The sequence below is a fragment of the Colossoma macropomum genome, unplaced genomic scaffold (assembly GCF_904425465.1).
Source record: "Colossoma macropomum unplaced genomic scaffold, Colossoma_macropomum, whole genome shotgun sequence".
NCBI classification, from domain to species: domain Eukaryota; kingdom Metazoa; phylum Chordata; class Actinopteri; order Characiformes; family Serrasalmidae; genus Colossoma; species Colossoma macropomum.
In genome coordinates, this window is record NW_023494801.1 from 22,954,497 (window position 1) to 22,971,058 (window position 16,562).

Here is a 16,562-nt window from a genome sequence, read left to right on the forward strand (position 1 = left end):
TGCCGGAGGTCATTGCTAAGATGGCCACTAAGTGAACAGACTTTCCCAAATGGTCTTTGGCATGTCTACAATGAAGCAAGCCCTCAGACTCAATACTGTTTTTAACTTGCTCTTGCTGACCTTGTCTCACCATACTTGCCCTTGGCTACACCAGCTTCAGTGAGATAATTAGCTAGCTAAACTTTGTAATGCAAAAGGTTTTTGAGAAGCTTGAGCATAACTTACAGAACTGTACAAATAATTGTTTGACTTCAGCTTTAAGTTAATAAAGAGGAGTGTGGTGATGCATTTTCCTACATTTTTTTGTTGTTGCTAGCGGTAAAGCCTTAGCTCATCAAGCTAGCTAAGTCATATTGAACTTGAAATTAAAACATGAATTTGTGCAGACTTTTAGTTTTAATTTGAGGATTTGAGTGTATCCATCCCCCACATCATAAATCCAAATTGGGTGAATGGTGTAGGAATTATGGCCACTTTCATATGCACCCATTGTAGGAGCTCAAAAGTCACTTGGCAGCTGGTTGCTCAGATGTTTCATGGCCAGGTGTGTATTATTACACACCTGGCCATGAAACAGATAAAAGTTCATTGCAAGTGTGGCAGTTGCATTTGGTATTTTTTGCTGTTAACTCTACTAAGCAACCCATTATTAGGCTGAAAAATCAAAACAAACCCATCAGAGAGACAACAAAAACACTAGATGTGGCCAGTACTAGTGTCACACTGTTGATACAGCAGTGTCTCAAGGCTGATTTTAGCGTCTTATTCAAATTTCCTCAGATACACCGAAAGGCCTGGAAGACCACTGAAAAAAAATTGTGCGGGATGACAGAAGAATTCTTTCGCTGGTGAAAAAAAAAAACCCTTCACGGCAGTTAGGCAGATCAAAAACAGCCTCCATGAAGTAGGCATATCTGTGTCAAAGTCAACAATCAAGAGAGATTCAGTTAATTGCAACCTGAGAATTTTTTAAGGCAAAGAAGTGAAATGTTGTTTAATGGCCAAATCAGTCACCTGACCTCTATCCAATCAAGCAAGCATTTCGCTTGTTGAAGGCATAACTAGGTGTAAAATGCCCTGAGAACAAGCAGGACCTGAGGAAAACTGCAATAAAGGCCTGGCAGAGCATCACGAGGGAAGAAACCCAGTGTCTGGTGATATCTATGGATTCCAGACTTCAGGCAGTATTTGACTACAAAGGATTTGCAACCACGTATTAAAAATAATAATTTAATATATGATTATGTTAATTGTCCAATTACTCTGAGCCCCTAAAAATGAGGGGGGTTGTTTATGAAAATAGCTGTATATAGCTTCCTATATCATTTACCCAATTTAAAGCTGATTAAAAGCAAATTAAAGCTGAAAGTTCTCACTTTGACTACATAGACATTATTTAATTTCCAATGTACCATTATTTAACTCCAAGATGCTGTGCTAAATTCTAAAGTAACAATAACTTTGTTGACATTCAAATATTAATGAACCTGACTGTAATAGTAAATCATTATAGTTTGTATTTTCAGTATTTTATTTTTGGGTGTTGAACGGGAAAAGCATCAAATGTAGCTCAATTCCTTCTCCCTCCATGGTGTATTGATATTCTGTATGGGTTTTGGGGACTCGCCCAGGGGGAAATGGCGAGCACAAGGGAATTGGCATGTTAAACACTGTAAAAGGAATTGTGGTGGCAGCCTCAAGCTTTGGAGATACTTCTCTGTGACTTAGAAGATGGAGTTAAGATCACTGGGACTTTAAGATTACACCTTGGAAGACTGAAATATTAAACATACAGCACAAGCCAAACTGGAATGTGTATATAATAACAATGGTCCAAACAAGCAAACCATGCAATGCAAATCCAATCCAGTGACTTCTTGTGTTTATTGACTATAACTGGGGTCTCTGGAAACAGAGAATTTAAAACTTTTTTTGGCCATAAAAATAAAAATGGGATCAGCAATGAATGATTTTGACTTCTTAAAATTTATGCAAATGTAATTAACATGGATTGGATTCTAATTATATTTGACAACACATGCTGAAAGCCACACAGTCTGAGGGGGGAAAATATACTTTTTATAAGCAATAATGATTTAATCTGCAAAATTACCCAGTAACATTTACATCTGATTAAAACCTATTTGCCGTAATTAAGTTTGGGAGTTAGAAGTTTGATTAATTGTGAGCCGGGAGAAAAATTACTCTGCTACTCAACAATAATAATCCGGTTTACATCGCACATCATGCCTACTGGAGACAACGCCAGAGAAGAGGAACATCTTTTAAATCTCTGTCCCTCTGGGTCTTTCACAGAGGTCACAAAGTAAACAATGCTATCCCATAATCTGAGGACGTGCTCCCGATTATATATTTTGGCTTTATGCTGTGTGAGAGAGGGAACAACTTTCCAGGAAGTTAAAAGAGTCAGATTAAGAGATCAGTGTGACCTCTTTATGCTGAAAGTCTCAAAGCACTGTGACACACATACAGACAGGATAGCCTATAACACCCTTGCTCTGTTGCCATGGTAGTCAAAGGGAACAACAGTGTTTTATGAAGCAACAGTAAACTGTGTTCATTTCCCCAGCAAGTTTTAGCAGGTTCACTTATCATATTGGTGCTGTTCTAGGTCAGTGTCACATCTTAACCTAGATGTTAACATTAGACTTAAATGGATCCAAACAAAAAAACAACAAAAACTAATGTAATAACTAATACTAGATAGAATAGTATTAGGCTAGTAAAGTGGTCTTAACATATGTCACCCAAGGGGACAGATATCACTCAGCCTTGTGAGAGGTAACTTCCTTATTTTATTTTATTCTTCCTCTACTTAGGCCATTGCCAAAAATGTTTTAGATTACATAAGCCTTGTTTTGAACTTGAGGATAAAAGAACTGGACCAAGAGCATTTTAGTAATTAGCCTCATCCTCTGGCAGCCATAAAACAAACCAGGTTTTATTTATGCATCACCATTAGGTTGATTTGAAAAGGACTACTATTTCAGAAGGAGCTCTAAATTCAGCCCTATTCAAGCTGGATTAGTTCTACCTGAGAGATTCTCCTAATGTAATTTGTATGTGATTTGTATGTGAAACCATAAACGGTAAACATAAACAGTGCGCTAAATGGGAAATAATTTGGCAAAACCAAACCAAACATGACACTGGAGTTTGTTTGGGGGGGGGGGTTCAGGAGTTCAAGATCCATTTTAGCTGTTAGCCTTGTCTTCAGGTCAATAAAAAGGAAAAAATGCAGGCGCCATTTTTCTATCACTTATTTTGTTATTGCATAACTGTGATGTTGATTCGAATAGGACTACTATTACTGAGGGAGCTCCAAGTTCTGAATTATAGAAGTATTTCACTCCAGAATTATTACTTCATAGACTCACATAGCAACAAAGTAAAAACTATGGACATTACAGATTGGATTATAATCATAGATCTCATCTGTAATCACTCAAATTACAAATTACCTCCCCAGGTTAAACTAATCCAGCTCGAACAGGGCTTTAAGCACATGGTTTAAAAACATGAAGCATGATGCACAGACTAGAGGAGCGCTGTTCAGTCACAGTGTGCATTGCTGCATAGAGAACAATGATAAGACAACATCTCAATGCTACCATTGACTGTAAGTGCTTTGCTTGTGTCACACATAAATTCTCACTGCTCTCATTCTTTACTGAAAGTAAACTGATGAAAAAAACTGATGAAAGTAAACTCATGCTCACACAGTTATGCACACTGAAATAAAAATAAAAAGTATTTTTTTTAAACATAAAGTTGGGGAGCGGTAGCGTATGCTTGCCCATTCCAATGAAAGTAGGGGAGGCAGATGCTCATCTTGCTTCACTGTTTAAGCATGTATGTTACAGCCTATATGGGCTATTCTACTGAATTCTACTGAACTCATTTACTGAGTTCAAACTGCAGTCACACAGTAAAAAACTAAAAAATCAAGTATTTAGACCCATTTAGATATATTTTAACATATATTAGCATTGTGTTATGATCTATTCAAATCCAAAGTGTGAACTGAGATAGTAATAAGCTAAATATATTTAAAAAAGCATTATTTATAAGGTATTTTTTATTGGGAAATGTTTGTGACAATGAAGTAAAAACTTTACTGTCCCTTGTTTTCATGTCACTACCGAAACACAAAGAGTTTTAATCCATAGGTGGAGCCTTATTTTAGCCACACCCCTGCATTTTAGAGCAGGAAGTGAGACTGCATCCCTTCTGCAATTAAGTAAATTTTTTTATATGTTAATGAAAAAAAAATATTATGGTTTTATATTTGTACAACTGCTCAAAGCTGTGTTTATTAGTCATGAACTGGCCAATGTTTATGAGTTATTTAAGCTAATCAAAATTAGCTAAAATCACTAGCAAAACAGTCATTACTGAAACATTTGGTAAAGTTTTGGTAGTGTTGTGATTGTTTTGCTACTGACAATATGGAACATTTAATCATTTATTTTAATAAAACAAACTGAATAAAAATGTAGGTTTACTTTAAGCAAAATGTTTTAGTCTGAAGTCCAAGTAAGTTAAAATGTGTTAAGAATTCTAAACCATTTCAGTAGAATGAGTCATATCAGTCCAATGCATTTTTCAATATCATGCCTTTAACATGAAATGAGGAAGATGGGCTTGCGTTATGAGGGGAAAAGGTCAACCTTGGTGATTTCATCAAGCCAAAGACATGAGAAAATATCTCTCTTGAACTTGATGTCATGGTACCTTTTTAGAAAAAGAATGATTTCTTCAGAAAGAGAGAGAGAAACATTACTTTCATTACTTTCTCACTCTATCTGGTTCTTTACCTCTGCAACCAGAATCTACCTCTTCAATTTCAGAGCAGATTGCCATCTGCAAGGCATTTAACATGTCTAGTAAGAATCTTTCCATTTTCCATTTGAAATGTATCTGATGACTCACATGTCAAATAGAGCTTTATGTGCCCCCCCATCCCCCACCCGCACACCAATCCTACTACAAACCAGCTTTGCCAACATCCCAAATCTAGCTTACTCTCTGCTGGAATCTCTCTGCTGAGTGGAATCTGCTCCACGGGCCATTCTCCAGCAGCAAATCGTCTAATTAGCAACAACGCAGAGCGGAACCAGAAGACAGCCCGAGTCTTGACACCACACAGACAACCATCTGGCACTCAGAGTGAAGTGTCTTAGCTGGGAAAGGACTGAGGCTATGCGAGAATACAAAGTTGAACCCTAGGCAGGGACCATGCAGGTACTTTGGAACCTGCTTCAGATTTTCTGGCTAAGAGCCAGGCCACTTTGTGGGACAAGTGGTTTATGAAAGTATAGTCTATAAAGTATATGAACCATAGACTCTCTATGTGTTCAAACAACATGAAACAGAACTTAGAGACTGTCCTGCTTTTTGATCGTCTCAACACACATTTTGCTCTTTAGCTCCTCTGACTCAGACCTTGATGTTTCCGCCATATCACAAAGTTGTTGATCTCATCAGCCCTGCACACTTAAAATCTTTCATTGTGCTTCAGAACTTTAGTCATCCTATAGCTTTAGGCCAGTGTTTCCCTGTCCTGGTCCACAAGTAGCAGCACACTGCACATTTTAGTGCTTTAAGTGACCCTTACTAGTTCCACCACAGGGAAATTTCAGGGGATCAAACCAGCAACCTTCCGGTCACAAGGCTGGTTCCCTAGCCTCCAGCCCATGACTGCCCCTGGAAAGAGCTTACAGCACCTGGTATTCCCAGGAGGTCTCCCATCCAAGTACTAACCAGGCCCAACCCTGCTTAGCTTTCGAGATCAGATGAGATCGGGCATTCTCAGGGTGGTATGGCCTTAGACCTTTCCCATGACCAACACACCTGGTTAAAATCAGCTATACTCTGCACCAACTCACATACACTGATTTTACAAAACACGTTTGGAAGTATTGTAAAAAATCTAATTTAACCCACATCAGCTTCTTACGGGATAATTACCGGCAGAGTGGTTTAGGTGTTATTTTTTGTGGGTCTTTGTCATGTCAGGAATGGCCTCATATTTAAATTAGGTAACTGCACAATCACGCCTCACATTGCGCAAGCAGTAAAACTCACCAATAATCCTCATTTATGAATGAGCAAACATGTTACCGCCAGGCTATTTCAACTTATTTGGCACTGCGTTTTGTGAATTTGGCCCACTGACGCCCTCTGACTTCATTCAATAACATTGTCACCCCCCCCCTCGCTAAGTTAGTGATATTATCTATCATTTAATCATTGTTCATATGTTTTTATTAACTAATGGACAGAAATGCATCAAAAAAAGGAATTTAAAGACAACATACATTAATTTTGTGAATAACTGCTTTGTCTGATTTTGTTTTTGTGGACAGCTGTGGTGTAGAGCCTTTCCTTGTGTTGCTGCTAGCTATGTAGCCTTTAGCTTGCTAAATAGCAAGTTAGCAGAGTAATGAAGTTTTATGTTCAACAGATGGAGCAGTTTGTAACTAAAGCCCAGCAAATTGAATTGAATTGAAAAGGAAAAACTAAGCATTTAAAAGTATTTTATTCCTGTGGCGTATACACAGCTTTGCCAGTCATTATTTTTGGGTTTGCATAGGGAAATGCTTCACATCACAATTATTTCTTTGCAAGTTCTGCAGCTAAAGTTGACACTTATGTTCACTTTATCCCTTGTCACTATTGGTGACCGCTGCTGTAGTTAGTAAAAGAACACCAAACCCGAGATCAGATGAGATCAGACACTCTCTGAGTGGTATACCTGTAAGCTGGTATTCCTGGTATTCCCAGTCGGTCTCCCATCCAAATAATAACCAGGCCCAACCCTGCTTAACTTCCCAGATCAGCAAAAAAAGAATGAACAATGAAAAAAAAAGAAAGAACAACAAACCCACTGACTCATACTGCACATTGGCCTCTGCTATAATAGTTTTTTGAGTCAACAGGTTTTTAGTTCTTTTACTACATATGGGAAAAATGTCTAAATTGTTGTCTGTGGTAAGTGACAGAAAAGCACTGGATTTGTTAAGGTTTTTGAGGGAAACTAAGGTGATGTTTCAATGGCATCACCTCAAAGAACCCTTTTGGCACCATCATATTTTTAGAGCATCATAGTAAAAACTACAATGTGATTCAGACACCAGGACTGGGCAACACTGCTATACTGTTAGACTAATGATCATCTTTTCACCTGCCTGAAAGCACATGAGCAGAGAATGAAACGTCCAGTGGTCCATTTTCAGCAAGCCTTAAAAGTGTCATCATATTAAAACTACAGATAGCTGCCATTTAGGCTGTGGCTGTGCATTAGCTGCACAGCACACATCTTGTTTATCGAGCCGCTTGAACACAGATAACAGTCCATAAAGGGCTGATCTAACCACCAGCCAGGCCATTATGGATTTTTCCTTGCCTGTGGGCCAACTGGAGGTTACCATTTAGAAGAGCACATCTGACACTAAGTACACTCTCTAACCCAACTTGCATCTCTCTCTCTTTCTCTCTCTGACTTTCTGGCTGTCAATTTTCATCTTTCATTTAGAGGTTCGGTGTGATACGCATCTCCACAACCATAGCGTTCTCTCTTTGTCTTTCTGCTTCAACAGATCTTATATGCACACAAACTTTATATCTGAAATAAAATGATGCAGAAAGTAAATAAAGTAATGGCATTTTAAAGTGTTTTAAATTCAAGGCTCTGAAAAGAAGGAATGACAGGAACATTTTAAACCACATTTTAAGTTTCTCTGACTTTGGAGTTTTTAATCCCAGGATTTAGTGAGATGGAGTTTTTAAGGAGTGGAAGTAGAGGGGATTGTAACAGTGCACTCACTCTTTCAATACTATTTGAATTCTGTTTTAAACATGCCCTTGCCAACTTCGACTCACCACTCGTGTACGTGTCACAACTACTTTACACAAGTTGGAACACACTTGCCCCTGGCTTGATTTGCCACAGTGAGCTAATCAGTTAGCCATGCAAACTTTTTAGAGTAAGTGAGCATAACTGTAGCACGCCCTATGCTACCCCAGACACAAGGAGGACGCTGCCCTCGTGCCTCTCGTGGCCCACACTGTAGTCGTCCTCCTCCCATCGTCACTCGCGTCACTCTCGTCCCTCGTCGGAGCTTGGGCTTTGCGCTTCGTCCCCCACCCACTCACAGCTCTCTCCCCGCTGTCCTCACCGGGGTTCATCACCGCTTGGCGCTCGGGTCCCGCCTTCCGGCACGCTCTCGCAACCGTCATCGGGGCCCGGGGGGCAGGGGCACACCACAATAACATACATACATTTTGTGAATAATTGCTTTGTCTGGCTGTAAGGTTTGCTGTAGAGCTGTGGTGCATTCTGTGCCTTTACATTTTTGTTGTTGCTAGCTTTGGAGCCTTTAGCTTGCTGACTAATACATCTGATTTGTCTGTTGAAAAGACCAGCACAGTCTAGCCTGAATTCCATGCTAGTCTAAACTGGCTTAAGCTGGGTTATGCTAGTCTAGTGCTGGTCTGGTGCTCTTTTACCCAGCATGGTCATGCTGGTTGACCAGTATACCAGCACCAAAACACAACCAATGCTGGTTTTGCTGTGCTGTTTTTTCTAGCCAGCTAGTCAAAGCAGGGCCTGCCAATCAGAGTACTGAAAATGCCCTCTTAAGTAAGAGTATTGTTACTGTAGTGATAATGAATTTCTGCCGATGAAGTTTTTCACTCAATCCCTTGCCCCTCTGGAGGCTCATCTAACACACTTCACCTGTAAAGAAATGTAACTGCCTTAAAGAAAGCATTTGGGATTACCCTGAGGAGAAACAGTGAAGCCAAGTGGACAATGACTTGTTTTGTTATTGCTAGCTGTGTAGCCTTTAGCTTGCTAACAAGCTAGCAGAGAAAAGTAATAAAGGTACTTGAGCAGTCATCAGGTTATAAAGGGTACACAAAACCCCTACTTAAGAAAGAGTACTGTTACTGCAAGTACAAGTAAAAGTATAGAGCGTCGCGGCGCATTGTTCTCTGGCTGCTCGGTCAATTCTGGATAAAGCTACTTTGTGGGCCCGAACTCCGGGTTGTCTATGCTTCTTCTGTGTACTGCCCACTTTTCAATATCATATCATGGAGAATACTCCAGCAATGAAAGCACTTTTAAGTTTAATAAACAGCCAATCAGCTAACGGCTGGTTCCTCAGAGTGAAAATTGAGTTGTGGAAAGATGAGATTTCAGCAGGTTTTGGTAGGTGTGTTTGGCAGCTGGTAATAATGCCATTTTCTTTGGATCGTTTTAAATAAAGATGACAGTTGACATCTCTGAACTCATCAGAACTGAAGTGTTTATGAGAGCTGCTCTGTTTTGATTGGTTTTCAGAACTAAATCTTTTAAACTTAATCAGCATTTCTGCTAATTGGTTTATAAGCTAAAACAATTATTTTTACTCTGTAACATTATTAAAGTAGAGAAGTAAAAGTACTCAAGTAAAGTATGTAAAGGATGATTTAATTCTACTCTATAAATAGCATTATGAGGAAAAATGTAAGTGCTGAAATGAGAGTAAATGTGATTCATTACTTTCCACCTCTGGCAGTCGTATATAACAGATAGAGTAGTGCAACTTAAAATCTGAACAGCAAATGGAATAGTTTGAAGTGTTAAGCATTTTAAAGTAGTTTATTGATATGGCTTGCAACAGCTTTGTCTGCCAATATGTTCAGGTTTGAAAAGGGAAATGCATCAGTCATAATGATTTCTGGGCAAGTTCTGCTGCCAAAGTTGACACTTATGTTCACTTGATTCCTCCAAGAGCTCCACTAATACAGAGTTAATTTTGTGCCAAAAGTTTCAAATAAAGTAATAAAATCCACAAACAAAATAATAAGAATCAATATTCCAAAATACATTAAATCAAACTTATTTTTTTCAAAACATCTACTACTCATTTTCTCTCATTCTGATATAAATCTAAATGTATTACTCATATTTCTTTCTTTTGCTTTTACTTGCACATTTTCACAGGGACTGATCTTAGAAGAGGGCGCTCACCTGCACTGTCTATTGGTCAATTGGTTTGGAATGATAGGCCTTCCGAGCACGTAGCCATGTCCGCTTCGAGAACCGTGATCTGTGTCAAAGATGGTGGAGCATGTTGTACTAGAACTGCTAAAGAATTGTGCTGACATGTCCACCATAATGAGCAATGTATTTTATATTTATTAATGAAACATATGCTTATGATCCTGTGTCACCTTGTATGAAATGTATATGTTGGAAATTGAAGTATATTAGGTAAACACAGCTGTTGAACAAAGCTGTACCACCTTACAGGCTCACAGCTGCTAACCCTAACTAGCCTAGCAGTGTCCACTAAAGCGCTAACTAGGCAGCTATTTAAACTCATTGTTTATTAGATCTGCTTCTGGAGACCTACAGCTCTGCATGGTTTCAGCTATTCCTTGCCTAAAAACTGATCCAGCTCATTAACTGATTACCGAGCCCTTCATGAGCTGATCAGGTGTACTGAGTCATTAAATCATTGAATCTCCAGATGCTAGGCCAGCTGCTAGGCTAGATAGCTTCAAATTGAAGAAAAGTTTCAATCTCTACAGTTGATACAGCTTAGTTTGTTCATAAACAATGCCCAAAATAACAGTTATATCATTTTATACAGGTCGACACAGGACCCAAACATGTGTTACATTAGTAATATAAAAAGAATATGACAAACATTTCTCATAATGTCAGATATGCCAGTTTAACGCTGCAAAGTGTTCCACCATGTTAGGGCTGTTCACCCTGAGTGGCTACGTGTTCAGAAGGCCAGTCACTCCAAATCAGTTGAACAATAGAGAGTGCAGGTGAACGCCCTCTTCTAAGACCCACCCGAGGTTAAAAAATGCCAAAAGTCAGAAGGAAAAGAACACTTTTTCAGAAGCAGAAGAGCGACTCCAGAATCAAAAAAGGCAAAAATATATCAGCAAATAGAAAAAAATTAAAGCAAAGCAAAATAAGTAATAAGTTTATATCAGAAAAAGGAGAATGAGTAGTAATCTTTTTGAAAAATGAATTGATTTAACTCTCTTAACTTGCATTTGCAATATATTGTGAACATTTCATACTCAATATTTTGCTTGTGGATTTTAGTATTTTATTTGAAAGTTTTGGCACAAAATTAACTCCATAATCTAACACCCTTCACTTGAGCTGATGAGGTAATAGGATGGCCTTTAAGATGGTGTCAGTGATTCTCCTTAGGGGGCATGGTAAGAACGAGCAGCAATTAGAGTAGGCTGCTCTCTGCCCTATCCATGCTTCACCCATAAAAGTCTTGTTTCATAGCAACTGTTGCAAGACTGGACAAGTTTTACTGAACGCTTGCAAAACTCAAATAAAAAAAGTTTGAGTGCAGATTCACTACAGTCATTTCAGCTTGAAATAGCACACTGCCGAGCTGGACTACGTTGTTGTAGCTAACTGAAATGAGGTTGGAAATAACAATGAATTTGCCACAATGCTAATGTGTAGTGATGCACAATGACATTGAAATTATATCAGTATCTGCAGATGGACAAGTGTTTAGATTTGACCAATATTTCCTATCACTATTTGATGATGTATTTATTGCACTCTTAAAGGACAGAACATTTAGGTGATGCTGGGTTACTGTGCTAAGCTTTCTGCATTTTATCAATTTTACTGCATTTATAACCCTACCCATAAATGTTGTATTTGTCTGTAATGCTAATCCATGTGCATGTAGTATATGTATTGGTACATGGCCAAAAGTATATGGCCACCTGACAATTATGCCTGTATGGGCTTTTTGGACATCCCTTTCCGAAACAATGATAATTTATATGGAGTTGCCTCTCTAGACCATTATCCCTCCTCCATCAGACTTCACTGTTGGCACTACGCACTCTGCTAGGTAGTGTTCTCCTGGCATTCGCCAAATCCCGATTGGTCCATCAGACTGCCAGATGAAGCACGATTCATCACTCTAGAGAACATGCTTCAATTGCTTTAGAGTCCAGCGGTGAGTTTTACACCACTCCAGCCAGTGCTTGTCATTGCACATAGTGACCTTAGGTTTGAGTACAGCTGCTTTGCCATGGAAACCCATTTTATGAAGCACCTGCTGCAGTTTTTGTGCTGTTGTAGCTTCCAGAGGTAGTTTAAAACTCTCTAGAAAGTAACGCAACAGAGGATAGGTGATATTTGTGCTTTATGCACTTCACCATTTTGTTTTTGTTGTTGCTCCTAGACACTTCCATTTCATAATACTAGCACTTACGGTTGACCAGGGAAGATCTAGCAGGGCAGAAATTTCACTTGTAGATGGCATTCTTATGACAGTGCCATATTTAGTGTCACTGAGCTCTTCCATACAATCCATTCTGCTGCTGCCAATGTTTGTCTGGAGGCTGCATGCCTATGCGCTTGATATTATGGTAATAATTAGCATTGGATGTGGCTGAAACACCTGAACTCAATAATAAGGAGAGGTGTCCTTATATTTTTGGCAGTACATCTTATGTACATAAAAAATATCGGATATCGGCAACATCTCACATATCAGTACATCCCTTCTAGCATTAGTTCAATTACACAACAAAATATTTTTTGCTAGGAATGCATTGGTGGGCGAAGCATAGATAGATCAATTGTCTATGCTATGGATCAAATCTAGTTTACAGATAAAGTCCAAAAACAGTGGCATACTCTCTATTGAAGTCCACTTGGCACCCAGTTCATACAGGACGTCCGTGGCATGATAAATGAGCCATCACTCACTGCAATGGAGCAAATGATTAGATGGTGAAACAATAAAAGTGAGTCATAATACGGTCACAGTATGAGTGATCTACATTAAAATGATGAAGGACTGAATAGATGTTGTCACTATTGGGTGCATGGTACAACTCATTAAAGAAAGGTCATAAAAAGCTCCAGCTAATGTGATATATAACAGCTGGAAAGGATAGAGATGGAAAATTTGTTGTAAACTGTCAAACGGAATAAACAATTTGTATCTGTAGGTGGGATGAGCGTCCTTATTCGCACGTTGCTATACATGTGGTCATCAGGGCCTGCACAGTTTCAGCCTGTCACTGTTGTACCAAAACCACAGAAAATGTAGCTTTAAGGGTGTAAAGATTTCAACACATCATTCATTCATCATCTAAACCGCTTATCCCTCTGGGTCACGGTGGGGTGCTGGAGCCTATCCCAGCTGTCATTGGGCGGAAGGCAGGATACACCCTGGACAGGTCACCAGTCCATCGCAGGGCAGACAGACAGACATACACATTCACACACACACCTAGGAGCAATTCAGCACGTCCAATTGGTCTGACTGCATGTCTTTGGACTGTGGGAGGAAACCAGAGTACCCAGAGGAAACCCACGCAGACACGGGGAGAACATGCAAACTCCACACAGAAATGACCCCGGACGGGAATCGAACCCAGGCCATTCTTACCGTGCCGCCCCTGCAACACATCACCCCAAAACTAAATGAGCATTCAGAACAGTGGGAAAGAACTGGGATTTTAGACGTAAAACAACTCATGGACCTGGCTCACTCACTCACTCACTCACTCACTCACTCATGTTTAACAGGCTGAAGATTCTCCACAAGGGGGTGCTGTTAACACTCAAAAAGTTTTTAGTGCTTCATATCAATGACACTAAGTGTCCTTGTTTTTCTAACGTCACTTCTGTAAATCTAAGTCAAATCAATCAGGAATATAGTAAACGATTAGAGCTCACTACAATTAAGACAATTTTTACACATACATTACCATTCAAAATGTTATGCCATATTGATGAATTATGTTACTTTATACACAATAATAACTTAGAGACTTTGGATTTGTTCAAGAATTCTGTGAACAAAAATTATACAATTTTCTCAGTCATTTTAGAATCTTCTATGGCTCTGTTTATCGTTCTATACACACCTAAAATTTCTTAATTTTTATTGACCTAGTTTCAACTTTATACTTTTCTACTAATTACAGTTGTATTCCACAGTTTGAACCACCCCTGGTCATTTTCTAAGATAAGATAAGATACTTTATTGTCATTGCACAGAATACAACAAAATTGGGCAGCAATCCTGTAGCGTCTGCCTGAGGGTAACAGGAGGAACAGATGATGACCAGGATGGGATGGGTCTTTCAGTTTGTTAGCTGAGGTAGCATGACCTGAAAACCTCCTCCAAGAAGGGCAGTGAGCAGCCAATGATCTTCTGGACTGTGGTGATGACTCTCTGAAGGGCTCTCCTGTCCGCTGTTGAGCTGCTGGTGTACCATGTGGAGATGCAATATGTTAGCACACTTTCAATGGAGCAGGGGTAGTTAGATACCAGAAGCTTCTGTTGCAGGTTGTTTTTCCTGAGGATTCTCAGAGTCACTGCTGTGCCTTTTTATCTAATGTCGTGGTGTTGGTGGCCCAGGAGAGATCTTCAGCAATGTGTGTGCCCAGGTACCTGAAGTCATGTACACTTTCCGCACAGTTAACGTTGATGTGTACCGAGTCTGGTTTTGTAGAGTTCTTTCTGAAATCTATGATGAGTTTTTGAGGACTTCAGGACGAGATTCTTCTCTGAACACCACAGAGCCAGTCTTCAGACTTCATCTCTTTAGGTTGTCTCGTCTCCTCCAGAGATAAGTCCAATCGCAGTCGTGTCATCTGCAAATTTGATTCTAGCATTGGTGGAATGGGTGGGGGCACAGTCATGAGTGTAGAGGCTGTAGAGAAGGCATGCAGAGGCTCAACATGCAGCCCTGTGGAGCACCAGTGCTGATTGTGATGGTGGTGGAGAGGTGGGGGCCAAGTCTAATGGTCTGGGTGCAGTTACACAGGAAGTCCTTGATCCAATTGCTGATGGGTAGGGAAAGTCCTATGTCAGTGAACTTAGTGACCAGTCTGCCTGGGATCAGTGTATAAAAGGCAGAGCTGAAGTCTATGAAAAACATCTTCACATAGATCCCCTGATGTTCAAGGTGGGTCAGTGCTGTATGAAAAGCAGTGCCGTCTTCCGTGGACCTGTTTGCCCTGTAGGCGGACTGGTGTGGGTTGAAACTATTGGTTTATTTTTTTGTATGTTAAGTTCAGCAAATAAACAATAATTGTGCATGAAAATGTGCAGAAGTGCGTTCTCTACAGAGGCCTTAAATAAAAAAAAATTCAAAGTACATTCCTGATTCCACCGTATTTGATTTTTTCTGCCTACATAACATATCAAAAACAGCCAAAAACATACAAACTTGTACAGTTATAGCTACCAAAAACCTCCAAAAAAAGTTTTTCTCCTAGCTTTGACCATCAGTAGATGTTTTTTTTTTAACTGTCAGTCAAAGCTGGCATATTTTTATATTTTTTCTTCATATGTTACCCATATCTTGGTAGTGAAGAAAAATTGTGAGGGAGAAGTAGAACAACACACTTTCACCTTTTTTTTGTAATCTTCCCCTCCGGACCTTCCGTAGTTCTCTGTAGAGGACGTGTTAACTTACCTTCACTTCACATTGAACATCATCAAAACATGCAATTTCACCAGGGGTATTCAAACTTTTTTAGTTCGACTGTATTTTAAACCTGTGAAGTTACAAAGAACTCATTACAGTCATGCTTGTGTCCTTGTACAGACGTTTTTTGTTGATAAAATACTGACGCTGTCGTCCTGCAGAGGGCAACTTGGTGCTGATGCCCACATTCTGTGTAATTTGGAAACGTCTGGACAAAGGTCATTTAACGCTTGCACCATTCCTGTGCTATCTGTCAGTTTGCTAAATGACCTGCCCTTGAAAGTTTTGCTGTGCAACTCTCATTCTCTTTCATTCTCTCGCTCTCTCTCTCTTAGCTGAGTTTGTCTGAGAAGGTCAAGTTGTGTGTGTGTGTGTGTGTGTGTGTGTGTGTGTGTGTGTGTGTGTGTTTGTGTGTGTGTGTGCGCTTGTGTGTGTGGGAGCATTTCATGATTACCAGTTGGACAAAGGTCTCGTGAAATGTTGACTTTACTCGTCACTCAGCATTCAGTTTCACATGATATGCAATAATAACCTCTGAAACAAACAAACAAAAAAATATCTGTATATATATTATATATATATATATAATCACATAAATATATATACATTTTTTTCACGTCAAGAAAACAATAAGAAAACCATTACTTTAAATAGCAAACATAAAATTTAGCATAAAAAAAAAAAAATACAGCCCACCCTCAAAGTGCTTGTAGTTTTCCAAAAGTTCCTCCGACCTTCAAAATACATCATCTGAAGGAGGATTTTGTGGTCTTTACACTGGGAAAATCTCCTTCCAGTGACACTGCTGCACTGCTAAGGCAAGTAGGTATGTTTAAAAGAAATTTAGTGATGGCTGAATTTGATGTCTTGGCTAAAGTGCCACTTAAAAAAGTGCCAGCCAAAAGGTTTAGTTCTGAAGCACTTACAAAACAACTACATTATAAAACAATCGCAGGTAACTTCAGTCTATACTGTCTGACTGTACTATACTGTCATAATTATACTTTATACTGGACATTATAACCATGTACTGT

General features: G+C 39.3%; 1 non-coding gene across 1 annotated transcript; it reads right to left on the reverse strand.

The window, feature by feature from the left end:
• Positions 1 to 5,735: 5,735 nt before the first annotated feature.
• On the reverse strand, positions 5,736 to 5,854 carry LOC118821860. The gene has a single exon (XR_005008366.1). It is a non-coding gene; the product is annotated as a 5S ribosomal RNA (ribosomal RNA).
• Between the last annotated feature and the right edge of the window lie 10,708 nt (positions 5,855 to 16,562).